The following is a 26,956-nucleotide window of genomic DNA, read 5'->3' on the forward strand; positions in this document are numbered from 1 at the left end:
ATAATAAATCGTACTGATATTTAATGAAATTAAAAATAAAAAACAATTAAGGAACAATTTTAAAGTTGTGGTTTGAATTTAGATAATTTTTTTTTTATATTACTGATGTATTTAATAAATTATGATATGAACTATGTTACAGTGGATCTGCAGATAGAGGTTGATGTCAGACTGGCACCATCCAGCACAGCAACTACTGCGACACTGAGACCAACAACAATACAGTACTTTGTCACAAAGGATGAGGTGCTAAAGGCAGAGATTCTTTGGGCTTTACATGTTATAGAGTCCCACCAATCATACAGGTCCTGTCAAGGTATTGGAACACTCTTTCACAGGATGTTCCCAGATAGCGGCATTGCATCACAATTTCAATGTGCAGAAAAGAAGGCTTCCTACTTAAACGTAATTGGTCTTGCACCGCACTTCAAATCGCTTCTGAAACAAAAGGTTAACAGCAGTTATGTGCTACTCTTTGATGAGTCCTTGAATAAAAAAAAAAAAATCAGAAGCAGATGGATTTTTACATCCGTATTTGGGACAATGACGAGGTAAAAATCACGATACTTGGACTCAAAGTTTGTCAGCCATTGTACTGCTGATGACATGCTGGAGGAATTTAACACCGTGTTGGAGGGTTTAAATCCACGCAACCTGATAAAGATCAGCATGGACGGACGGACCCAGCGTGAATTGGAAGTTCCATCGCAGCATGCAATCACAAATGGAGACAAATTACGGGAAATCCTTGTTAGATGTAAGCTCATGTGGACTGCACATCCTCCATGATGCATTTCAGACCGGCGTGGAGAAGTCAGAGAGAGGAATTTCTTCACTTTTAAGGGCCCTATACACCCTGTTTTGTGACTCACCTGCGCATAGAGAGGACTATCTTCATGTCACAGATGGCACCAAGCTACCGCTAAAATTCTGCAAAACAAGATGGTTAGACAACTCACCCTGCACACAAAGAGCGATAGAAATATGGGACAGTGTTTGCAAGTATGTTGGAGAAGTGAGAAAAGAATCAGTTCCTAACCTTGACAACCAGTCCTTTTCCACTGTGAAAAAAATTGTTCAAACTCCCCTCATGCTGGCAAGATTGAAATTCTTCTTTGCCGTATCCCAGCAAATTTCGCCATTCCTGACAACCTATCAAGATGGTCAGCCCTTGTTGCCTTTTATTTCACTTGATTTGCATGAGTTGATACTAAGCCTAGGCCAAAAAAAAAAAAAATGTTGCATTGGCGTAACCCGCCCGACCCTAAAAATTCCGCTGACCCTACGTTTTTTTGCTATCGATTTCAAGTATCTTGTTGATTGCGATCGCGATCGCAAAAACCTGGAAGTGTTTCGGACAGAACCCGCCGACAAAAAGGGTGGTACTCGAGCCGGGGGAGATTTTGGGAGGGATTTATTAGGATTTATTAAATTTTTGGATTTATTATCCAAAAATTTTGGGATTTATTAGGGAAAAAAAAAAAAAAAAGATCCCGACCGACCTACCCTATTTTTCAGTGACCCGTTACGCCAATGCAACATTTTTTTTTTTTGGCCTTACTTCAGATATTTATAAAGCACTCAGTCACACAACCTCTCACACCTGTAAACCTGGCATCGTTTGATGTAAGAAAAGATGACAACTATGCCGATCTGTCCAAGATTGACATTGGACTGGCTGTTGACAAAGCTCTGAATGAAGCTGTTCGCTCCAAGAAAGCATCCGATAGAGCAGTTTTCGAGTTTCGCAATGAATGCAGACGGCTTCTTGTGGAATTAGTGTCAAAGCTGATTGAAAAGGCACTAATCAAATATGCCCTTGCCAGACACTTAGCATGTCTGGACCCAAGACATTTCAACGAAAAGGAAGTAGTCATCCGCTACATGTGCAGAACTTACGGATGACATGCGAGTCAGTTCAACAAAAGGTGACTTGTTGATAACAAGTGACATTAAATGCAAAAACTTCTGAGAAAGTATGTAAAAAGTATTTTCTTCACAGATTTAATATATACATTTTCTTCTCTCATACGATAAAACAGTGTTGTGTGAAATTACCTTTAAATATTGCAGCTTAATTGCGGCTTTGAAGAAAAGTATGGAAAAGTGTTTTGTTTTTCCAAAGATTTGTAGTTTTTTTAATTAATATATACGTTTTCATGTTTCATGAAATTGTGTATACCGAGGCAAATTGTATTCAAAAACCACGGAGAGGTACATGTGCAAGAATTATGTTTGATAAGTATGGGCCTGAAGCTGTGAGAGACATGGGGAAATGGTGCAATTGGACCAAAAATAGTGGATTACCCTTCCCTGAGAATGGAACGTTTGATCACGAGTGCACAGTTCCGATAGCACAACCGCTCGAGGACGAAGAAGCGGGAGAGACAGAGGGAGATGATGCCACAGGGCAAGGAGAGGCTCAACGGGGAGCCAGGCGAGTAATTAAGAAAGAAACAAGAACACAAAGCAAAAATAAAGTTCCTCTTGCTGACAAGGGTAAAATACAAACTCGATCAAAAAAAATAATGTCAGAGACCGCGAAGGACGGAGATGATGAGGCACTCATAGGCGCATTTCCATTGCGAGATTACCCGGGTACAAGGGAGGTACAAGCGATGTATCGTCCGTGGGGCTCTGAATTAAGAGCCATCGTAAATGAGATGCCGAAGATACGAGAGAACCCAAAAAAATTCCAGGCGGAACTACGCGTGGTGGTGGCATGCCATCAGCCAACATATATGGACATGGAAATATTATTAAATTTAGTGGTACCAGAGGGGTTACTCCGACAATTGAAACAGGTAGCTGCATGGCCAGATGAAGCTCCTGGAGACAGGGAGGAGCTCAAAGAACATATCGACACCCTCATTGACGCTGTCACAGAGGTGGTAACACTTAAGACCGACTGGGCAAAAATACAGATGTGCAGGCAACGCGCTGGCGAGGACCCATTGGAGTTCTTAGAGCGTTTTCAGGGTGTATACCAATGTCACTCTGGACTGAAAGAAGAGGGAGTACCATTTGCTCATGTATACCTTAATGGTTTGACGGCCAAATTACAAAATGAAATAAAGCGAGTATGTATTGGTTGGGAATTAAAGGAAGTGAAAGACTTGATGGAATATTAACGCATTGTAATTCATTGTTGAAACATCGTTCTGACGAGGAAAACGAATCAACATTAATGCTATCCCAGGTTCAAGGTCAAGGCGAATGCCCCGGGGAAAGGAATGCGAGATATAATGCACAAAACCGAGGGCAAACCTATTACCGTCAGACACCAAAATACAGAGACCAGCGCAGAGATTTCTGTTATACATGCGGAAAACAAGGACACTGGGCTAACGAATGCCGAAATCGTAGAAACAGTCGAACTTATAGTACGTATGAACCGGTAGAACAGAGACCAGCGGCACAATACAGAGATGAAACTCGCAGACACTCCATGCCTCCAGTGAATGAAAATCCATATTATAGACAACAGGAAAGATGGGGAACACAGTTTGAGCAAGCTGGTTCATTTCAACCCACTGCACCTCAAACCGAATTCCCTCCTCCTCCTCCCCCAGCCTCGTTCCCTCCTCCTCCACCCTCATTTCTTCCTCCATCTTAAGGTTCATTTCAAACCCAAAACCCATTCGTTTTATGACAAAGAAAAGAAGCGACTTCGTCTGAGTTACCCTTCCTGACTTTGAAACCATGTGACGAACCGAAATTGACTTTGAAAATTGAAGGCCAAGAGATTCCTTTCTTAGTCAACACAGGAGCAACCAAATCTGCGCTCAGAAGGAGCGATTTCCCAGACGCCCCGTTATCGCGAGAACGAGTAAAAGTAGTGGGAATGTCAGGAGTTGCTAGTACGATTCCACTGACAGAGCAGATCGAGTCTGTGGTTGATCAGTGCCCCAGACGAGATACACTTCTAGTCTTGGGGGATTTCAATGCATCGACTGGAACTGATAGGGATGGTTATGAGGTGTGTGCTGGTCCCCATGGGTCAGGAACTATGAACCAGAGTTGCACTAAGTTCCTTGACTTTGCAAGAAGTCATGGACTTAGGGTGGCTGGTTCATGGTTTCAGCGCCCACAAGCTTATCGCTGGACTTGGTATTCCAACGCTGGCGGTGTGGCAAAGGAGATTGACCATGTCCTCATTGACGGTCGTTGGAGGATGATCCAGAACTGCAGGGTCTAGCGGAGTGCTCAGTTCCTCAATACTGACCACAGGCTTGTAGCAACTCTAAAGCTGCACCTTAAATCCTGGAGAATGGTACCATCCCAGCCGAGGCTGGATGTTGCCATGCTCAGGGATGAGAGAGTAGCTGAGGAGTTTGCGAACAGGCTGAGTGGACACTTGGGGGGGGGGTCTGGGTGCATTGGGGGGTCCTGAAGAGTTGTGGAGCGCCTTCAAGACCACAGTCCTTGATGTTGCCAGTGGATGTCTTGGAGCTCACCGCAGGGCAAAGAAGAATTTTGTCTCTCAAGGGACACTGGATACCATTGACCAGAGTCGCAGGGCCAGGCTGAATGGCAGAGCTGAGCTGTTCAGGGAGCTGAGGCGTAAAACTGTACGTGCACTGAGGGTGGACAAGGAGGCCTATGTGCGAGGAATCTGTGAGGGGGTAGAGCATCATCTGTGGACAGGAGATTCTCGTCCCACTTACAGGGGAATTCGCGCATTACGTTCATCCAAACCCATCCCTCGGAGCACTGCAGTTCGAGCAGAGAGTGGTAGGCTCTTGACAGAGGAGTCTGAAGTGAAGGCCCGCTGGGCCGGTTACTTTGAGCGGTTGTACCAGGCTGATCCCCCAGCTGTCGAGTTGGACGTCAAGGGTGTTACAATCCCTGTTGCTGACCCTCGAATCAACTGTGGTCCACCTTCGCTTGTGGAAACACGGGCTGCGGTGAACCAGTTGAAACGGGGCAAAGCTCCAGGGATCTGTGGCATCCCTGCCGAACTTCTCAAGGCTGGTGGAAATGCTGCACTCGTGTCATTGCATGCAGTTTTATGCTCTGCCTGGAACACAGGCATCATCCCAACTGACTGGAAGAGGGGCCTTGTTGTCCCTCTCTGGAAAGGGAAGGGTGATCGCCAAGACTGCAACAACTACCGAGGGGTGACGCTGCTCTCAGTGCCGGGCAAGGTCTTTGCTCAGATAATTCTTGAGGGTTCGCCACCATCTGCTTGAGCACCAGCATCCAGAGCAGTCAGGCTTTACACCAAAGAGGTCAACGATTGACCGTATCCTTGCCCTTCGTGTCCTCACCGAACGCAGACGAGAGTTTCGGCAGGGGCTGCTTGCAGCCTATGTTGATCTCTGTAAATCGGGATGTCCTCTGGAGGATTCTTGGTCTTCGTGGAGTGCCACCAAAACTGATCGATCTGATGTCTGAACTCTACTCTGGTACTGAGAGTGCTGTGAAGTGTGGTGGTACCATCTCTGACTTATTTCCAGTTGTTACTGGATTTCGTCAGGGATGTATACTTGCCCCCACACTTTTCAGCACTTGTATGGACCGGATTTTAGGGAGGATGTCGGAGAGATCAAGTTGCGGTGCATCGTTTGGGAATGTCAAGATCTCAGACCTTGATTTTGCAGATGATGCAGTCATCTTTGCGGAGACTTTAGACATCCTTTTGGGGGCCCTCGAGGTGCTGAATGAGGAGTCGTAGCCGCTGGGATTACGGGTTTCTTGGGTCAAAACTAAGATCCAGGCTTTCGGTGACATCTTGGATGCTGCTGTCCTGTCTGTGTCTGTTTGTGGTGAGGATGTTGAGGTCGTGGAGAGATTCACTTACCTTGGCAGTGATATTCATGTCTCTGCTGGCTGCGAGTCAGAGGTCAATAGACGTCTGGGTCGGGCCTGGGGAGTCATGGATTCACTGGATCATGGGGTGTGGCACTGTCGGTACCTGTGCGGGAGGACGAAAGTCTGAGTCTTCAGGTCCTTGGTACTTCCAGTCTTGCTCTATGGGTGCGAGACTTTGACTCTGACCAAGGATCTGAGACGGAGACTTAATTCCTTTGGTACCAGGTGTCTTCGGAGAATCCTTGGCTATCGCTGGTCGGATTTTGTGTCCAACGAGCGGTTGCTGAGAGAGACTCGGATAAGATTTGTTACCTGCATAGCCCGTGAATGCCAGTTGCGGCTGTATGGACATGTGGCTCGTTTTCCTGACGCTGATCCTGCTCACCAGATTCTCTCAGCGAGGGAGTCTCATGAGTGGAGGAGGCCAGTGGGCCGACCACGTGCCTCATGGTTGCAGCAGGTTGACCATCATCTCAAGGAGATGGGGATCGGCCTGGCATCTGCCTGGGGGATGGCCAGACGGAGGCCCCTGGAGTACCGGCGGAAAGTGGACGCAGCAACGCGCTGTTCTGGCACATGCTCCCATACCTGACCTGACCATGTTTCATGCAGTAAAACAGTATTGTGCGCAATTGCCTTTTAAGTTTACATATTGCAGTTCAATCAGGACTTTTGAGATACGTACATGTTAGCGCGCATCAGATGCCGCGATGTCAAAATTCTGCATTGGCAGGGTGTTTTCTATGTTCCTATCAATGAAACAAATGACATAAAAATATCAGAACTTTGCGAGGTCATCTACTGGGTCCACGATAAAGTTGAATTTAACGTTGAACCATCCAACATTGCTTACAACTTACAACATCTTATGACCCCAAAATACTCAGTTGAAAGTTTTTTGTACTTCTTTTCACACCACAAACCATTCTCTGAAAACGAAACTAGCACTTCCAGGAAATCCAGGTTCCTGTCATCTATTTGGCGGAGCTATTTTACAGGCTGTGTTTCATTTTCTCGTACAAGTGATGGAAAACCAAGCACAAGATGCGTGTAAGGATGGAGGTAAGCCAGGAACACGTCGCAAAAGCCAGATATTCGGTTTGGAGCCATAATAACGATCGAGGATGCCGAGATCACATGTTTGAGGTTGCCCACAAATGAGCAAGTGTTGAGGTGTTTCAAATACCATCAGATGCAGAGACGAGCCAAAAATTTCACAAAACGTGATATCGCGAAAATAGTCTTGGAAAAGATCGTGCCATTTTACCACAAAGCGAACATACCGATATCCTCAAAACGAGTATGTGAGAAAATAATTGCATTAGTGGATCGAAAGGCCAAACTGCGAGAAACTCCAATTGAAAGAAGATAGTCACCAGCAATCATCGCAAAATTAGAAGAGAATCGGTCAAGCTTCCAGCAAACATTTCCGTTGTGGACACCTAATGCTGAAACATTGATGAAAAACACTGAAGATATAGAATTCCTAAAATCGATGAAAGCAGATAGTGTGGCTTCATTTGGTTGTCATGACAATAAGTTGGCTCATCAGATCCAAAGAAGTGAAGAGCAGAAGCAGAAAGAAGACAATAGAAAATGCCGTTCTGATGTGGAAATGGAGGATTTTCACTCACGAGTTCAGCTGGAGGATAGTGCTATGTGAGGGAGCAGAAGACAATAGCACTGAGCCCACCACATCCGATTCACTCACGCCCAAACGGAGCCACCATAGAACATCCCGCTCTGGGACATCAGCATTCATTCCACACAACATTCTCAAATCTCCGCGTTTGACATTATTATCAGGTCAGGTTGTCGATGTCAGGTCAGGTTCGATCTGTGACCTGCTACAGGTACCATGTAAACCTGTACTAACCTGTTCCATGGTCGGGTTGTCGGCGACTAAACCGTCTCCCCCACCAGGTTTTCTGGTGAGGAGGGTGTTTGGATATGGACACCCAGCAGGATTAAAAACAAAACCTGTCAAAGGGTGGAGGAGCTCCTTGTGAGCCAACGGCCTTCCATATCTAGTGCCCAACTGTGTCTGCGGACGTCCTCCTGCAGTTGGGTAACTTCTTATTAGGAGGTTGGTGGCAGGATTTGCACTCCGGCCACCGTAAAACCCTTCATTCCGCAAAACGCAAAAACGCAAAAAAAAATCTGAAAACCCACTCCGTGGGAGTACATCCTGTGCAGCTTCCCTTCGCAGGGCAGCTCACCGGATGACGGGATTGGGGCAAAGCCTTCGGGACCCCCAATCTTTGATAGGAGGGAAACCATGGGGTAACATCCCTGGGTCAGATTGCGGGAGAGTGTGTCGGAGTGGTGCTGAGGTGTCGTCCACCAGACGGCGGTCTCGTTGGATTAACCTGAGGCGGTCCCTTCGGGTGGGTGCCTGGAATGTCCTATCCCTAAGAGAGGATGATCACCTGTCTCTGTTATCATCTGAGCTCAAGCGTTTGGACATCGGGATTGCAGCTCTCTCTGAGGTTCGGAGACCGGATTGCGCCGAGATAATGGTGGGTGGTTACACCTACTATTGGTCTGGTCGCTCTGATGGTTACCATACCCAAGGAGTTGCTGTAGCTGTGTCCAATAAGCTGACCCCAATGATAATTGAGGTAACACCGGTCAACGAGCGTATTATGAGATTAAGGATTCGTCACTCCTTAGGTGTCATTTCCCTGGTCTCTGTTTATGCTCCGACTGAGGCGAGTGATCTCACCGTGAAGGATGCATTCTACGCCACACTCGAGTCTGTGGTTGATCAGTGCCCCAGACGAGATACACTTCTAGTCTTGGGGGATTTCAATGCATCAACTGGAACTGATAGGGACGGTTATGAGGTGTGTGTTGGTCCCCATGGGTCAGGAACTATGAACCAGAGTTGCACTAAGTTCCTTGACTTTGCAAGAAGTCATGGACTTAGGGTGGCTGGTTCATGGTTTCAGCGCCCACAAGCTCATCGCTGGACTTGGTATTCCAACGCTGGCGGTGTGGCAAAGGAGATTGACCATGTCCTCATTGACGGCAAGAGTTTCGGCAGGGGCTGCTTGCAGCCTATGTTGATCTCTGTAAAGCGTTCGATTCAGTGAATCGGGATGTCCTCTGGAGGATTCTTGGTCTTCGTGGGGTGCCACCAAAACTGATCGATCTGATGTCTGAACTCTACTCTGGTACTGAGAGTGCTGTGAAGTGTGGTGGTACCATCTCTGACTTATTTCCAGTTGTTACTGGAGTTTGTCAGGGATGTGTACTTGCCCCCACACTTTTCAGCACTTGTATGGACTGGATTCTAGGGAGGATGTCAGAGAGATCAAGTTGCGGTGCGTCATTTGGGAATGTCAAGATCTCGGACCTTGACTTTGCAGATGATGCAGTCATCTTTGCGGAGACTTTAGACATCCTCTTGGGGGCCCTCGAGGTGCTGAATGAGGAGTCGGAGGCGTTGGGATTACGGGTTTCTTGGGTCAAAACTAAGATCCAGGCTTTCGGTGACATCTTGGATGCTGCTGCTGTCCTGTCTGTGTCTGTTTGTGGTGAGGATGTTGAGGTCATGGAGAGATTCACTTACCTTGGCAGTGATATTCATGTCTCTGCTGGCTGCGAGTCAGAGGTCAATAGACGTCTGGGTCGGGCCTGGGGAGTCATGGATTCACTGGATCATGGGGTGTGGCGCTGCCGGTACCTGTGCGGGAGGACGAAAGTCCGAGTCTTCAGGTCCTTGGTACTTCCAGTCTTGCTCTATGGGTGCGAGACTTGGACTCTGACCAAGGATCTGAGACGGAGACTAAATTCCTTTGGTACCAGGTCTCTTCGGAGAATCCTTGGCTATCGCTGGTCGGATTTTGTGTCCAACGAGCGGTTGCTGAGAGAGACTCGGATGAGATTTGTTACCTGCATAGTCCGTGAGCGTCAGTTGCGGCTGTATGGACATGTGGCTCGTTTTCCTGACTCTGATCCTGCTCACCAGATTCTCTCAGCGAGGGAGTCTCATGAGTGGAGGAGGCCAGTGGGTCGACCACGTGCCTCATGGTTGCAACAGGTTGACCATCATCTCAAGGAGATGGGGATGGGCCTGGCATCTGCCTGGGGGATGGCCAGACGGAGGCCCCTGGAGTACCGGCAGAAAGTGGACGCAGCGACGTGCTGTTCTGGCACATGCTCCCATACCTGACCCGACCTGACATTATTAGCTACGCGAATGAACATGACTCCGACACAGCAAGCATCTTTCACAGCAGCTGTGATTGAGGAATGTGGAGGGGACTCGTCCAAAGTTTGTATGTCGTATTCTAGTGCAGATAGGGCCAGAAGATCAATTGGAGGGAAGATTGCTAAATCGGTGAATGAGTTGTGGATGCCACCCAAGGTAGCATCGCTTCACTGGGACTCAAAGAAAATGAAGTCACTGACAAATCAATACGTGACTGAGGAACGAATGGCAGTTCTTGTTGGCGATTCCACAGATGTGAAATTACTGGGCACTCCCCATTATCCAACGGGAAGTGACCGACGTGCTGGTGAGATTATCACTGAGCATACTGTTACGTTTGAGGGGGGGGGTGGTATGCATTCAAAGGGTAATTAGGATGTTTAATTAGGTATGCCATGCTGTTCGAGTTTACCAGGATCTCGATGTAATAAGTAGCAATTCAGTGGTGATAAGTTGTCTAGTAAATGTTCATTTCTTCAAGGGGGAAATGATAATTGTCACGTAATTAGATAGGGTTACGGGATAGGGTAAGTGTGTCTGCGTAAACCCCTTTTAGTATTCTCTGGAGGCTGGCCGTGACGTCACAGGACAGTGCTGCGGATGGCTCCGCCCCGTGATCACGATTGGCGGAAGGCGACAGCGGTGGGCCAATAAACGGCTCGATTGGAAGTGACGAGGACGGGAGGATAAAAAAGTTCTGTTCGGGGTCGAAAAGAAAGAGGAAGAAGATCGGGACAAAAAGATCGTGTTTTTTTTGTGGTGGAGGTTGTTGTGCTGGAAGCGTGCTTGTTGTTGCGCGGATTCGATCCTGTTTTTCATCGTGTCTTGGAGCCTTGTGCCTCACCTTGGTTGGCTCTGGGGTTCTGCTGACTCGGAGTACGGGGTCGAACGGCGGGCGGACCTGCCTCCCTCTCCTGCTCGCAATTTGGCGCCAGAACTGGTTCCCTGGCGGCTGTGAGCGGACTTGGGCCAAGACCAGGAAGTCGACAGCACCACGGTTTCTCCGCCCCCCCCCCTGACAAGAGCAAGGCCAGCTCGTCCGACGCCAATCCAGGGACAGTTGCGTCCACACCACGGTCCAGCCTGACCACCAGAAATAGCTACGGTGTGTGTGTGTGTGTGTGTGTGTGTGTGTGTGTGTGTGTGTGTGTGTGTGTGTGTGTGTGTGTGTGTGTGTGTGTGTGTGTGTGTGTGTGTGTGTGTGTGTGTGTGTGTGTGTGTGTACTTGGCGCCTTAGAGGGTTTGAGATCTGTATATTCATTGGAATTGTCTGTGTTTTCCCCACGCCCGATCCCACACCATCCCGTCGAATCGCCCCGGATCCCTCTTCTTGCCGAGTCTTGTTATTTCTGGTTAATAATAAAAACAAATAAACATCATCAACTCAGTGAAAAGCGACTCGTGCCACCTTCCTCGTCCCGTTTGTGGTGGAGCGATTAGAACCGCCATGTTTGGGTTATAAATAAATAAACCGCCTCCATCGTTTCGGCTCATTCTACGTTGGCGGGACTGTTCAAGTCCCGTGAACGTCACAATACTATGGAATTGGTGAGTTCCTGGAACTGCACTGAAAATATTGTGAATATGGTGTTTGACACCACATCAAGTAACACTGGTCATGTTAGCACTGCATGCATCACCATCCAGAACGACCTAGGAAGAGCGCTGTTGTGATCCGCCTGTCGACACCATGTAGGCGAGCTCATAATCGGACACGTTTTTTTGATCTCAACATTGAGTCATCCAAATCCCCTGATGTATCTGTATTTCAGAGATTTCGCTCGAATTTTGACTCTGCACCACACACTAACGATGTGTTATTGTGTACGTTCGATATGGATTCCTGCGATGATGAAGTGCAAGTCGTCATCCAGGACTGGAGAGCTGAAACTCTGATCATCGCAGCCTCCAGTATAAAGTATCAGAGGAAGGACTACGAAGAGTTCGCCAAGCTTGTACAAGAGTATCTGGGCCAGAATGAAGGCGATTTCAATTTCCATTGGCCAGGAGCGATTCACAAGGCCAGAGGGATGGCAAAAGTCATCTATTCGTTGAAAATGGCATTACTGGCACAGCAAATAGAGACATTACCGCTTGGTACTGTTACGACACAGAAGCAGGTCCCCAATATATGAGAATTCGTTACATTCGTGGCACTGATTTATTTCAAGTGGTGGGCGACCTGTTCTCACGCTACAGACTCGCCATGGAATGATTTGACCCTTTTCAAGGACATACTACGTAATGCTAAAATCAGTGAATCAATCTCAGACAGCGCTTGAGAAGCCTTCAAACGACATTCGTGGTATCTCACCGCAGAAATGGTGCCGTTGGCCTTATTCAGCAAACTTGTTCCTGACAGTGAACGACGCGGGCTTGCTGACAAGCGAATTGAATTGAAACCAGACGACGATCTGATGCAGAATTTGCCCAAGGAGCGTTTTGGCACTGGATTTGGAAAACCTACCTTTCCAGCCAATATAAATATCCAAACAAAACTTGCTGACCTTGTAACCGAGGACTCGTGGTTCATGTTCAGATTACTCGATCTTGACCGATTTTCTGTTGGAGGACGTGGATAAGTGGGATGATCTCACCTAATTCATGACATCTAAATGTAAAGCGAGATCACTCAACATGACAAACGATGTTGCTGAAAGGGCGGTGAAACTGAGCACGGACTTCCTGCAATCTGCCAGAACGGAAGAGAAATATTAGAGTGTCCTGCAAGTCATGGAACAAGACAGAAAATGGCTCCCAAATCTTAGGAAGCAAAAGTCGAAATCATAGACTGAACAAAGTTGCCACGTCTGAATGCTGACTTGTTACTTGATAACTGTAGGCATCTCTTTGGCCTCACAATGTGAATTAAACTCACTTCAGTTTGTCCAATAAGTAGTTTCTTATTGTTTTATGTCTTTTGGATATGAATCGATAGGGTTTTTAGTGGGGCCGAGTGGGAGTTTCTCATTTTGTCTTGGAAGTCGATTTAGAACAAAATTCCACACCGATGTGAACCCGGTAGATGATTTCGGAATTTCGTGAAATTTTACAAAAAATTTATTCTGCGAATGGAACTAAAAAAATCATACCGCCGATTTCGGCACAAACTGCGATTTCTGCACATTATTTCTGCTGCACAAGCATCGCCGGCTTCAACAAGAAGAATAAAGGTCACATCAAGTACGCTGACTGAGTCTCTGCTCGTAAACCTGTGCCTCATGATGACGAGAACCCCGTTCCAACACCTCCAGCTGATCAGAACATAGCTGTAAGCAGTGGTGAAGAGGATGGTGATGATGAACCTTTTGAACCCGACACTCAAGAATCACACCTTCTGAACCAGGGAGACTTAAATGATCTTGTAAGAGATCTCTCGCTGTCAAAGGCGAAGGCAGAGCTGCTTGGATCAAGGCTGCAGCAGTGGAATCTACTTGAACCTAACACCAAGATATCCTTGTTCAGAGCACGTCACAGAGACATGGCTGAGTTCTTTGAGATGGAAGACACGATGACATTCTGCAGTGACATCAACGGTCTGTTGAAAGAACTTGGGTGTGATCACGATCCTGCAGACTGGCGCCTCTTCATCGACTCGGGGAAGAACAGCTTGAAGGCTGTTTTGCTCCACAATGGCAACGAGAAACCATCAGTCCCACTGGCTCACGCGTTCGGCATGACAGAGACCTATGAGACTATGCGGCAGCTGCTTGATTCCATCAAGTACAATGACTTCAACTGGCACATCTGCGGAGACTTGAAAGTGGTGGCGCTGTTGTTAGGGCTGCAGTCAGGCTACACGAAATACATGTGCTTCCTTTGTCTCTGGGATAGCAGAGACGACAAGAATCACTGAACGAAGAAAGATTGGGAAGAGCGAAAAGAGCATGTACCTGGTCGACACAACGTGAAGCATGTCGCCCTTGTCGACCCAGCCAAGGTTTTCCTTCCACCACTCCACATAAAGCTCGGCTTGATGAAAAGTTTTGTACGGGCAATGGATCTGAATGGGCGTGGGTTTTTATACCTCAAGGAAAAGTTTGGCAACACCTTGTCGGAGGCCAAGATCAAGGCTGGTGTCTTTGTTGGACCGCAAATCCGACAGATTATGAAGGACGAAACTTTTCCGACAACTCTAAACCCCAAAGAGCTGGCAGCGTGGAGGAGCTTCAAAGCTGTGACGGACAACTTCTTGGGGAACGAGCGCGCGGACAACTATGAAGAAAGAGTGCAGCAGCTGCTGGAGTCCTTCAGGAAACTTGGCTCCAGGATGTCCCTGAAAATCCATTTCCTACACCAGCACCTGAACTTCTTCCCTGACAACTTGGGAGCAGTCTCGGACGAGCACGGCGAGCGATTCCACCAAGAGATTTCACTCATGGAGACGCGTTACCAAGGGCGGCACAACCCGAACATGATGGGCGATTTCTGCTGGTTCCTGCATCGTGAAACTGACACAGAGCAGCACAAACGCAAAGCCAAATGCCTAAAGCATTTTTAATTACATTCTAGTGGAGTTTTTCTGTAATTTCTATAATTTTGAAGCATTCATGATGAAATAAATGAATAAATGAATTTTTGTAAATTTCATTGAAATCCTGACTTCTAGGCAATGGGAATATTTCTGTTACTGAAAATCCTGACGTGATACAGCAAAACGGTTATGATTTTTGAAATCAGCGTACCCAAATTAGTCTAAATCACTTTACACATCTCCAGTAAAACATTTTTGTTGTTCAGTGTTATATATATATATACATATACATACATACACACATACACACATACACACATACACACATACACACACGGCCTTTTCATGATCATATAACGACATATTTAACCTCGACCATTGTATGATCATTAACAATATATTAGACAATAACCATATAACCGTCAACTAAATACTCAACCAATCTATTATCATATTAGACCATTCGATGATCAAAAAAGGATGTACTTGACCATTTTATGATCATACGATTCGACTCGACCATTGTATATAATTATATTTACGCGAGCATTTTATAACCAAGAATAAGAGCGTACATCGAACGTATTCCTGATATAACTATATACTGAACCAATCTATAAACTATATAATTAGATCATAGGATATACTCGACCATTTTATGATCATATATATATATATATATATATATATATATATATATATATATATATATATATATATATATATATATATATATATATATATATATATATATATATATATATATATATATATATATATATATATATATATATATATATATATTCGACCATTCTATAACATATATGTATACTAGCAGGGATACCCGTGCTCCGCACAGGAATCCCGTGGATGACGTGGGTCTGAAGGAGTATATATGTCACAGTTAATTGTAAAATTGTAGAGACTGCCACCATTATTATTATTTTTTCATCACCACTTTAATATTATATTTTCCCCACCATGTTTTATATGCAGAAGACTCAAGTTCAAAAATGTTAAGATTTATTGCCGCATCAGATAAAAAACCATAATGCCTCAACAACGTGAGGCAGGTTTCATGTCATCATTTGCGACTTAATTAATTCTCATTCTCGAGCAAATTCCGTTGGTCCCATGTCAATCGGCTGATCTTGAAAAATTAACTTTACGCAATCAGGTGATGACGTCATAATTCGGAAACCGGGAAGTCGGAAGTCAATGTCTTCAATTGACTGTAGCATTATTTTTTCATTCTATTGCAAATGGCGTTGGCCCCATGTCAATCGGCTGAACTTGAAAAATTAACGTTACGAAATCAGGTGATGAAGTCATAATTCAGAAACCGCAAGTACAATTCTTTTACATCGGGACACTCCCGGGTACATGTTCTGTCAGCATGTGAAGTTTGGTGAGGATCAGTCCAGTACTTTTCGCGTGCATAGGTCACAGACAAACACACTTTCAAATATATATATATATATATATATATATATAAAACTATATACTCGACTATTTTTATGATCATATGTTATATATAATCAAACAATCTATATAACTTTATAATAGACCATGTTATGATCATATAATATACTCTACCATTCTCATATAACTATATACTGAAACAAGCTATTATCATATATAACTATATATTAGACTATTTGATGATCATATAAAGATGTGCTATTGTGCTTCACCATTTTGTGATCATATGATTCGATTCGACATATTATATGACTCAACCATTCTCAAACTATATAATCAACCAATCATATACAACTAATATTTGACCATGCGATGATTATATAACGATATACTCGACCATTTTATGAGCATATGATCGATTCGACCATGTGATATATATATATATATATATATATATATATATATATATATATATATATATATATATATATATATATATATATATATATATACATACATATATATATATACATATATATATACATACATACATACATACACACTCAACCGTTCTATAACTATATAACTATATGCTCAACCAATCTTATTACCAGGCCAAAATTTGGAAAAAATTATTTGTTCACCACCTATGTTTCGCAAGGTGAATATAAGCCAGTAAATAAGCACTAAAAAAGTGCCGAGATTGGACAAAAATGTTAACAAAGCCATTTCACCTGAAATGAGTTCTTTGGAAGTATCTCTAACCACACAAAAAAAGTCCACTCAAATCCATCCATGGCAAACACCCATTCACTGAATATCCAAGATGGCCACCTCCGCGGAGCGTAAAATATTGAAATTGGCATAACTTTGCTGAAAATCAACATAGAAACACAAATAAAGTCTCATCCAACAAATATTGATGTGCTCTTTCACTTGGAAATATTTTCAAGGTCATATAAGGTGGCATTCATGTTCAAATGTCAAACCATCCAGATGTATATCGGGCATTTATGAATGGTCTCTTTCCAGTCAGAAGAGGTGACCGTGCATGGTCAGGAATTTTCACAGACCTCTTCATAGAGCAAGTTCTGATGGCCAGCATCAAATCAACTGGCGGCTTAACCCAAGGGCGTGGATTCAGTGACAGTACTCGACTTCTCTTCCTGCTCTCAAGACCTGTGTGTGCCAATATAAGCCAGTCCATTTTCACGATAGCTGGTTTATCTATGGATTCACCTGATGGACATCGTGAGTTAGCAGCAGCCCGGATACGTCGTTACATGAATGATATACAGAAGATTCTCCAAGTGTTCCTTGAGCGTGGCGTATTCAACAAACCATCATTGAAAATTGTAAGTCTATCAACTGGCTTGGTGGCAAATGATTCTGTGAATGCAGATGAGGCTCAAAGTGTTGGAAAGAAGATCCTCGATTCCATGGTCGGACAATCTGTCACAGAATACAAGTTTTCTCAGAAGAATCAAGTTAAGACCCTGGCATCAGCTACTCATGTGAAAACATCTTCTGGTGAACAAATTGAGATGGAGTCACAGCGTCTCTATCAGAGTCTTCTTCTTTCAGGTTTCAATGGTGACACACCACTTCCAGATCTCTTCCGATATGAGATATGCTCTTTCCCACCGTCTCTCTTTAACAACCATGTGTGCATGAGGATTGGGGATAAATCGGAAATCATTCACCATCTCCTCAAGCTTGTTCCAGAGAGCAGTAGTGTAAAGTCCTGTGACATGAGTATGCAATACATCATTGATGGTGGTAGCCTGCTTCATAAATTCTCATGGCCTAAAAATGCCAGCTACTCAGAGATCTGTGAAATGTACGTCCGACACATCAAGCAATCATACCGTCATGCTTTGGTTGTGTTTGATGGGTATCATGGATCTAGCACAAAGGATGAAGCGCATTGTCACAGGATGGGGAATGATATTAGTGCTACTACAGTTTTGGTTTCACCAGAAGTGCATGTAACCATGACCAAGAAGAGCTTTCTTGCCAATCCTTCCAACAAGTAAGCATTCATCAATCTACTTGCAGAGCAAATGACCAAAGCGGATATCGCCGTTGAACATGCAACAGGTGATGCTGACTACAAGATATGTATGTCAGCATGTCTTCACGCCAACGCGAAGCCAACAGCTGTCGTCGCCGAGGATTCTGATGTGTTCCAGCTGCTAACGCATCATGCTAATATCGCTGACAAAGACTTATACATGGTGATGTCCAAACAAACAGTGTGTGTGATAACTTTGGCAAAGAAGCTTGACCCATTATTCTCTGGCGCCCTGCTCTTTCTGCACGCTTTCAGTGGGTGTGACACTACATCTAGACCTTATGGGATTGGCAAAGTTCCAGTACTCAAGAAATATGCAGAACGAGAGCGGTGTAGTTCAATATACACGTCTCCATCTTCATCTAAAGCAGAAATAGAAAGAGCTGGAGAAGATGCCTTGTTGATCATCTATGGCTGCACAACATCTCTGACCCTTGACTCGGCAAGAGTGGACAAGTTTCAGCAGAAAGTGGCTACTGCCACGCAGTATGTGTTGCCAGAGAAGCTTCCGCCAACATCTGATGCAGCCATTTTCCATAGTCATCGCGCATACCATCAGGTTCAGGCATGGTGTGGTAACGATCTTCCTGCAGAAGAATGGGGCTCGACGACTTCTCCTTCTGGCTTATATCCCGTCAATTTCTCAGCCGCCAGCACCTGATCGACTACTTAACATAATGCGATGCAATTGTGCTGGAAATTGCAACACAAGAACGTGTACATGCCGCAAAAATGGGCTCCATTGCACTCCATCTTGTGATCAATGCAAGAGCATTACCTGTTTGAATGGTCCACCTGTGGACATTGAAGGAAATGAGGTGGAAAACGATGATGATGAAACGGGACGATCCATAAATTAAGGTGAGTTTCCTATACATGTATATAATATCTATAAAGTAATCAAATAAGTGTATACAATAAATTAATGTTTGCATACACATGTCAAAGATTGTAGCCGGTTGTTCAGACAATTAATTTAGCTCATTTCGGGGTAATTGTAGGCCAAAATTTGGATTTTTAGAGGATTTCAATGTGAACACATCTTCCAATCTCCTCCAAAGTAACTTTAAATGGAAGAGCACGTCAAAAATAGTAAGATTAGACACTTTATGTTTCTATGTTGATTTCCAGCAAGGTTATGCATATTTCAATATTTTACGCTCCGTGGCGGTGGCCATCTTGGATTTTCAGTGAAAACGAGTATTTGCCATGGATGGATTCGAGTGGACTTTTTTGTGTGGTTAGAGATACCTCCAAAGAACCCATTTCAGGTGAAATTGTTTTGTTAACATTTTTGTCCAACCTCGGCACTTGATTACCTGGCCTAATAGGCTATTAGGAGACACATTTTTATTTTACTATAATACAATTCTATATACGTGACAATTCTATAACCAAATAACAATATACTCGACTATTCTCTGATCAATATAATCATCTCTTCTCTTCAATCTATTCTCTTTATACTATACCATGTGATGATCATATGATATACTCAAACATTCTCATGTACACCAACATCTAATATGATCATACGATTCGACTTGACCATTCTATTATATGCTTTACAATTACGAATGCACCACAATGAAAATAAACAAAACAAACTATAAGAAATTAAAATATATTATGCCATAAGTGAATGAAAGAGGACTCCTCTTTCATTCACTTACAATTATGCCGGAATGGATATACACATATGATGATCACACCACCATCGGTTCGTTGTGTTTCACCAGATGCGACATGTCTAGCACATGTCCAAGCAAGCATATTGGTGATTCTGATGTGTTTATCTGGGTATAATTCCTCGCAGATAGTAATACGATATTTATAGAAGTTTCTCGGGCATACTCATCCCTTATTCGAGTTACAGTCGACCTTTAAATGTCATGCTATGCAAGGTCGAAATTTCAAAGCTGTCTCATTTCAACAGATTTCCGACATTGTACTTTGTTATCTACGGACCAATACTGCCCCCTTATAACTTATCTACTATCAAAGAGTCATTAACCTCCGCCATCGAAGATCGGAGGTTACTGTTTTCACCCCTTTCTGTTTGTTTGTTTGTGAACAGTATTACGGAAAAACTCCTTGACGGATTCCGACGAAACTTGGTGGGAGGGTTAGGTATGGTCCAAGGATCATGCCATGAGATTTTGGACTTGGTCCCCCCACCCAAAAAAATTGTTAGAAAAAAAAATATTTTTTTTTGCATTTCTACACGTTTTTAGTGATTTTCAACCCCCCCCCCCAAAAAAGTTAGAAAAAAAAATTTGCAACTTTTTTTTCAACAAAATTTCGATTTCATTTTTTGCATTTCTACATGTTTTAAGTGATTTCCAACGCCACCCCCCCCCCCCAAAAAAAAATGTTGGAGAAAAGAACTATAACTGTCAGCACTGTTGACATCATATTTAATGAATAAGATATAAGGTTCACTTGAGTGACCCAGCAGTATTGGCGGCGGAGGTTTTGCACTCTCCCGAGTGCTCCCCCTCTAGTTGTCTTTGTTTTTGATCTTCCAATGTCACACAAAGTTAGTAATTTCGTTGTGAAAAGTTGTTAGATTCCAACCGGGTTTAACCTCCATATTTGGGTCTCTCAGCTCATTTGGGCAGGGCCAGGATTACATTATTATTATTTATGCATAATCTTTGTTCTATCTCCTATAGTTTGCCCATGGTGACCATTTGAATTTTGCTGCATCGCTGATTTCTCAGTCGAAAAAAAGCATGACAGATATCTCAGCAAGCATGACAGATAGACCTATGAAACTTCATAGGCCTATAGAACCCATTTAGTACTATAACTTTTGTACGTTTTTGTCATTTTCTACTGGGAAAGGCTGCCGAGGTCATAGAGTACACCACTGGTCACCGCTGGTGAAAAATGACCAATTTCTCAGACAATTATATTTCCGAGTACATGTCCATTTAACATGCAACTCGGATGATAGGTTCATACCATACAACATACAATAAGAACCGTTGCAATGGACGCTTTTGTTGTCTAGTAACGGCTGAAAAACGACTAAATTCGACTTGATCGACTACCCATGTCCACCTACCGGCTTGTTGGGAAGTCGATCTAGTCGAAAAAAAATTTTTTTGGAGATTTGTTCTACCCTTATTATCAGTATTTAAAATGGCAATTTCAGTTAATACAATGGCGATTTCGATGAAACTTGGTTGGTAGGTTCATACCATGACCTGGTTGTGTGCAAATGAGAACTGTTGCTATGGACACCAACGTTGCCTAGCAACGGACCTTTGAAATTTTTGAAAAATCATTAAAAAAAAAATTCGAAAATCAAAAATCAGGCCACGAGCAACTGTGGGCAGTACATTCAGCCATATTGTCAAAAATTCCCAGCCGGATCCTATGAAAACTGTCGGAGAAGATAGACTTTGAATGAACCCTGGTCGAAAACAATAAAACAACGAAGTTCATTATATCTCAGAGACTATGAGTCAGATATACATGAAACTGGTATGGTAGGTTCATGGTATGTCCTAGTTATGTGTGAGAAAGAACCGTTGCTATGGACCCCTCAGTTGCCTAGCAACGGCTGAAAAAACCTCTAAATGTGGGATATTTTAACAAAAAAACAATCTGCAGCATTAACCCTTGAAGTTAGAATCATGAATTTTCTTGTGCTTAATCCTCAGGTCATTCCCCATTGAACGGGCCCATCGCGTCAGGTTCTATTGGGTGGTTGACTACCCATGTCCGCCTACCGGCTTGTCTGTGTGTCTGTCTGTCCAGAGAATAACTCCGTGGACTTTGATCCAATCTTGATGAAACTTGGTTATGTGTTCAATATAAATGTCTAGTTGTGTTTTCCTGGATGAGGGCGGGGCTACGGCCATTGTGGGCGGAGCCACACCACAAAAATAGCCATTTTTAGGGGGTAGTCAGATTAAAAATCTATCTTCTCCTCGGGAATTGACTGAATGGAATGGGTTCTTCGGTATTTGAATAGCAAAATGAATTATCTAAAACTTGTCGTTGTCCGATTTTTCATTTTCATCCCAAGGTCAAGGTCACAAAGTCAAAAACTTCGAAAAGTGCGAATTTTGACATTTTTTTTTTTTTGTATACCTTGGTCGAGGCTCGTATGAGAGCGAACACACAACTCACAGCAAGGAGGCACGAGACAAGAGGAGCGGGAGTGGAAGGGACAAAACAGTGGGGAACAGACACATTAGGTGAACTGTAGAAGGGAGAGGGATGGGGATGGGACGGGGAACATGGCGAAGAGAAGATGGACATTTCAGGGACTTTCAGGAAGGAAAGCAGGAGAAATGAAGGAAGTGGGCTTGGGTGGATTATCGGGGGTAGAAAAGATCGAGGATTTGGATGGGGGAAGATAAGAGGTGGTGGTGAACAGCTGTTTTGAAAGCCTGGAGGGAAGAATGGGAAAGAATAGAGTGAGGAAGTTTATTCCAAAGGCGGGAAAAAAAGAGGAATGAAAGAGTGAAGATGAGCAGTGATTCGTGATTTTGGTAGTTTTACCAGAAGGGGGTTGTTGGCGGACCTTGAGCGCCCTGTGGAAATGTGGCGGGGACAAATCGCAGAGAGAGCAGAGGGGGCAAGGCTGGAGAGGAGTCGGTAGAAGACAGAAAGACCACCGACCAACCTGCGGTGATTGAGTGAGAGGCCCAAAGACTCAGCTTCATTGCGGGAGATGCCGATGATCTTAAATGCCCTGGTTTCGACAGCGTGAAGCCGAGAAAGGTGGGAGGCAGGAGCACCAGCCCAGAGGGGAGAGCAGTACTCCATCAGGCTACGGACAAAATATAAAAATAATACGACCGCCAAAACTTTGAGAGCTAGGATGACAATATTTTTTTATGCATAATATTGAGGTCATTCCCCACCTAAAGTCTTGAAACCATTTTGCTCTATCTCGAACACCTTGCCCGTGGTACCCCCTTCAAGTTTGTTTTTACGCTGATTTCATCAAAGTATGGATAATCCGAGGAGTGTGAAATGCCATATAGCCTATATGACGTTATATTGTTCCTGGAATGTTCCAGAGGAAGTTTTGCACCAAAGGTTATAATCCTTGACCTTTGAGTTTTAAAGGCCACAAATTTTCAAAGTTGTGGGAATCGACCCGGGTTTTCGACCTTCTTCGACGAACTAACTCCAATTAGTGGGCCAGATATGTGAAAAAGATGTTCATTTCCGGCAGAAAGTGTGAAATTTCGCATACAGGGGTATTTTGGGGTGCTGACCAATGGACCGGCCGCCATCTTGAATTCCAATATGGCCACCAAGACGAAACGTTGAAAATCCCTATCTTGGGTTCTAAATGACCTGTGGCGCTGAAATTTGGTACACAAGGGTATGTTGACATGCTGAGTTCAATAATGCAATAATTTGAAATGTATGACAAACGGTATGGCCGCCATTTTAAATTCCAATATGGCCGCCAAGACAAACATAGATGTTTTCATTGCTTTAATAGCACAGTGTATGGTAATGTCATAATGTTAAATAATTTGAGCATTATTATGATAACTGGAAAATTATTGCATCTCAAATATACTGATGGCTTTGTAATTTTGTCGAAGGCAGTAGAAATTTGGGATATTCAGCGCCCCAAAATACCCCTGTATGCGAAATTTAACACCTTCTGCCGGAACTGAACATTCACATGACATTCCAATAATTTATTTTTTAATGTTTTTTCTCTTTCAGATCCAATGTTGAAATCAAGGAAAACAGTCAACAATTCCAATGCCAACAGACTGGAACATTTGCACACTTTGCCAGAAACGTTCTGAAAATGAACCACTAAGAGATGCACGTAAGGGCAGCAATCAGTCGTGTCTAGACGTCTACGAGAATCTTGCTCAAAATCTCATGGCATTGAATGATTTAGGTGCCTTGCCTTGCAGGATAAACATTTCCCGACTAGATGATGGTTGCGGTATTGCAGAAACCCTAGCTGCGCATGCTGCCAAATGGCACAAAAACTGTTATGTGCAGTGCAGCAGCTCTCGTGTGGCCAGGGCTGAATCAAGGGAAAGAAAGCAAAGTTCACACCTTAAACTTGGTGAAGAAACTTACTCGCCTGTTAAGAAAAGAGTCAGAACAAATTTCAAATCTCCATCCGTTGAACAGAGTACCGCTAGCACATTTTTCTTTTGTGATAGCATTATCAGTAATGAAGAAATAGTCCACAGAGCGGCAACAATAAAAATGTAGATTCCAATGTTCGATTGATGGCAACAGAATTGAGGGATACAAAACTCCTGGCTAGATTGTCTGTAGGTGATATGACGGCATCAGATGCTGTTTATCACAAGAAGTGCATGACTGTTCTCCACACTCGATACAGATCATTTGTAAGAAAGAATGAGGAAGCCGGTTCAAGTCAAAATATGCCACCAGAATCAGTAGCTTTGGCCGAATTGATATCCTATTTGGAAGAAATGAAGTGTACAGATGACAGTTACACTTTCAAGTTAGCCAATCTCATAAAGCTTTATACAGAACGTCTGGCACAACTGGGAGGCGATATCTCAAAGTGGATTAATTCAACTCACCTTAAGGACAAGCTTCTCAGACACCTTCCGCAACTTGAGGCACATAAAAGCAACCATGAAGTGGTACTGTCATTCAAAGAGGACATTGGTGAAGCTTTAATGCATGCTTGTAGACAAAGCTCTGACAACAACGCAGTCATTCTCATGAGAGCTGCCCAGATTGTGTGCAAAGATATTGTTGTGGTTACCAAATTCGCAAACCACCATTCAGGTCCCTTAGGTGAGGTATCTCGGCAAGTATATGTGTAGTTAGGCCCAAACCCGTTGTCTAGTGGGAATACATGTCATTTATGCGAGCTGCGACTCTTCAGGATAGCCGTTTTTCTTTTACTATCTTTATTTTGGACCACCCGCCATGATTACCACCACAACCACAACATCAACCACCAACCACAACGCCGCTTCACCACAACCGCCACGACCTTCACGTCACACCTCGCAACCGTAGCATCGCCACCGTTCTTGCCCCGCTGTGGGTACCGGTGTTGGACTCGTGCAGGGCGCACGTTGAACAGCGTGTACAAAATCACGGATTTTGTGCTTCAAAAACGGATCAAAAACGACACACGCCCACTTTTTGCCGTCCAATCGGTGAGCGAGGGGCGATTTGGCCCCGCCTCCAGAACGATCGATATATGCAAATTTGTGGATCAAAAAGCCTTCACGCCCACTTTTTCTCGGGCCAATAGGGAGCGGGGTGAAAGGTCAAAGGGAGGGGGTCAAAGGCGAAGCTACGGGGGGGATAAAAGGACGGTGTTCGTCAGTCAGCAGAACGAGAAGGAGTCGGAGGGTGGAGAGTCGAGTGTGGAAGTCTGGAGCCCGAAGCCTGCAGTAGCTGGAGAAGCTGAAGAGAGTCGAACGAGGAGAGCCCAAAGAAGAGTCCAGGGTGGAGAGTCCAGAGGCGGAGAGGCGGCAGCGGCGAAGGCAGACGAGGGGGTGCTCGCGTCGGTGCCGGGAGCTGCACGCCCGAGGGAGGCCGGCAGCGCGACCTGGCCGAGGTGGAGACGCACACCAGGGATAATAAAGATCCTCTATACCCCGAGCATCAGCAACCCCCTCCTGTTTCCCCCCGCGCTGAGATAGTGCGACCAAGGGGGCCCCTTTTCCACCCCCTGCCAGGCACTGTCCGCGAGGCCCGCGGAGTGAGGCGCCATCGCCGCTCCGCGTCTCATCACCAGACGGGTAGGCGCGACCCGGTCTCGGCCTCAGGCCTGCCTCATCCTTGAGGGTATTTCTTTTCCTTGGTTTTGGGTATGTGTTGTCGGCGCCGTCTGTGAAGTAGAATTGTATAAGTGTTGCCGTGTGCTCGGTAGTCGGTATTAGCTCTGCACTGTGTTTTCACTTTTATATTTGCTTTTTGTGTAAATGGAAGTGTGCTTTCTTTTTTTTGTGTGCATTTGGTGGAATTGTATTTGTGTGCTTCCCGTGTGCCGCGAATAAATGTGCTTTATTGTTGAACTGTTCTCCCGCTTCGCTTCGTCTTTTCCTCCATTGAGTCCCCATCTTGCTTCACGTAAAGGGTTGGTAGTGGGCTGAATACGCCCGATAATTAATCGAACCGTCGAGGTCGACGATAACACCGCTCGGTTATTCTGATAGTACGGAACGGGTCGCTTAAGTGGCCCGTGTCCGAAGTCGACCTGCGGCGAGGTGCGATCGCCCGGTCTACCCTCCGCGTGGGTACTTAGGTAGGTCGACCCGGCGAGCAACCCTATCCCACGCGGGGGCTGATTGGCTCGATCGCGGTGAGACCGAAAGGTCCACCCGTGACTGGTTCCCGGCGTTAGTCCGAGAGGGTCACGACTGGATTGTCCGTCCGGTGGGCGACGTGCCGCGATTCGAGTTACGTGGCCGTTCGCACGCCGGCGGGCGCGAAAACCGCAACAATATTTTGCAAAAGCAATACCAATTCAATGGATCCCTAGTTAAAGAATCATATAACAACTCACCACCATCATTGGCAGCGTTGATGGAAATGATTCTTGCTGGTACAAACATACAAAAACAGAACACAAACAACAAGGGAGGCGTCTCTGTGCAATCCTGAACTCAACTTGTAACATTCAACACTATGAAACGAGGAAGGTTGGAAACGACAGCAGAACGTCACAATTTGAAACGTGAAATATCACTGCCACTTTACCTGGGTCTTCTCATTCATAGCAAAACAAGGAAACGGGATCTCGTTGACGTTCTTTTTCAACATGGTTTGTGTGTTTCCTATGATCGCATACTGGAGGTATCCACAGATGAGGCCAACAGAGTCATAGAAATATACAAACATAACGGCGTCGTGTGTCCAACAAAATTGCGAAGTGGAATATTCACAACAGGCAACCTAGACAACATAGATCACAACCCATCATCAGCATCAGCACAAAGTTCATTTCATTGAA

General features: G+C 44.6%; 1 protein-coding gene and 2 pseudogenes across 1 annotated transcript in view; 2 read left to right on the top strand and 1 right to left on the bottom strand.

Moving 5' to 3' along the window:
* LOC147025174 (uncharacterized) overlaps window positions 1-26,956 on the bottom strand; it is an 80,246-nt gene that overhangs the window by 48,063 nt on the left and 5,227 nt on the right. The gene's annotated exons all lie outside the window — the stretch shown is intronic.
* Window positions 127-11,822, top strand: LOC147025177 (uncharacterized; annotated as a pseudogene).
* LOC147025178 (uncharacterized) lies at window positions 11,866-12,820 on the top strand (annotated as a pseudogene).

This window comes from Eptatretus burgeri, chromosome 6 (genome assembly GCF_056783735.1).
Source record: "Eptatretus burgeri isolate ZD-2024b chromosome 6, Ebu_testis_v1, whole genome shotgun sequence".
NCBI classification, from domain to species: Eukaryota; Metazoa; Chordata; class Myxini; order Myxiniformes; family Myxinidae; genus Eptatretus; species Eptatretus burgeri.